Raw genomic sequence first — 1,553 nt, 5'->3', positions numbered from 1 at the left:
AGCTCCTCTCTCCTGCTCCCCCCAGGCCTCGCCCTGCATTACTTCTGTTTCTCCCACATTAGAAGGAATAGAAAGCAAGCAAAGGAAGCTCAGGGAGCCCGGCAGGCGGTTGGGGCAGGGGAGGGGGCCTGGGCTGGTGGCAGAAGTCGCTGACACAGCGTGGTGGCCTTGTGGTCAGGCCCCGAGCGCAGGCAAGCGCTTGTGGTGAGCGTGATAACCGGCAGAGGATTCGGAGAATTTCCGAAGGTTTTGTAACACGAGGTGACAGCGCTGAGCCTTGATAACAAGGTGCTGGGGCGCCGTGCCAAGAAGCTGGGCAGTGGTAACAACCAGGCTTGGCAGGAGGAGACGCGGCTGCCCCCCAGCCTGGCGTGAAATGCAGGCGAACGGTGAGTGCACTTGGAAGACCTCCCTCGCCCGTGGAAGGCTGAGGCTGTGACAGGAATAGAGATGAGCCTGCCAGGCCCCTTCCTGCCCCATGTGTGTGTCCAGCCAGGCTGTCACCACGAGGGTCAGCCCTGGGGTGTCCCCACTGCAGTCCCCTCTCTCTTCCTTGCCTCTCAGGATGGACAGGCCCCTGGCCTTGACGACAGTAGGTTAGGCAGGCAGCAAGGGGTGGATGCGGGGAGGGAGAGCCTCTCAGGGGCCTGGGCTGTGGCTTCCGACACCCTCAGTACAGACAGAGCCACTGAGGCAGGGACCATGGACCCTCAGCAGCTGTGGGTGGACGTCACATCCTGCCTCCCAGGGTCACCTCCTTCCATGTGCTCCGGTGACCTGGCTATCTATCACTCCAGAGGGTTTGTCAGATGCACCCCAGTCCCAGTTCTTTAGGGCCTCGGTGCTTTGCACCAGTGAGGGCCTATGCCCATAAGGCCTGTCCCTTTCCTCCCCGCTGGCTCAGATGATTTCTCTTCTATGCAGACATACCCCTTACCCTTACCCTCTACCCAGGAAAATATGCACACATTTACATCCCTCCCTCGACCATTTGTTTCGCTATCTCTCTTCTGGGCTGCAAGGAGGGGATGTGTTTTATTTTACCTCTCATCCTCAAATCCAGGTCAGAGTCCTCTGCAGATGGATGGGTGGGTGGGTAGATGAGTGAGTGGATGGACCAGTGGGGTAGTGAATGGATGGGTGGGTGGGTGTGTGGGCTGTTGGATGGATGGATGGATGGATGGGTGGGTGGATGGATGGATGGATGGGTAGATGGATGGATGGATGGATAGATGGGTGGATGGATGGATGGATGGATGGGTGGGTGGATGGATGGATGGATGGGTGGATGGATGGATGGATGAGTGGATGGATGGTTGGATGGATGGGCTGCTGGATGGATAGATGGGTGGATGGATGGATGGATGGGTGGATGGATGGATGGATGGATGGATGGATGGATGGATGGATGGATGGATGGGAGGGCTGTTGGGTGGATGGATGGATGGATAGATGGGTGGATGGGTGGGCTGTTGGATGGATGGATGGATGGATGGATAGATGGATGGATGGATGGGTGGATGGATGGATGGATGCATGGATGGATGGATGCA

General features: G+C 57.8%; 1 long non-coding RNA gene across 1 annotated transcript in view; it reads left to right on the top strand.

The window, feature by feature from the left end:
• The first annotated feature begins 232 nt into the window (after positions 1 to 232).
• LOC106149579 overlaps positions 233 to 1,553 on the top strand; it is a 3,856-nt gene continuing 2,535 nt past the window's right edge. Inside the window, exon 1 of the long non-coding RNA XR_001235850.1 lies at positions 233 to 389. This is a non-coding gene — a long non-coding RNA (uncharacterized LOC106149579). The remainder of the gene's footprint in view (positions 390 to 1,553) is intronic.

This window comes from Chinchilla lanigera, unplaced genomic scaffold, assembly GCF_000276665.1.
Source record: "Chinchilla lanigera isolate Chin_1 unplaced genomic scaffold, ChiLan1.0 scaffold00049, whole genome shotgun sequence".
NCBI lineage: Eukaryota > Metazoa > Chordata > Mammalia > Rodentia > Chinchillidae > Chinchilla > Chinchilla lanigera.
This window is presented reverse-complemented; position numbering and strand designations above follow the sequence as displayed.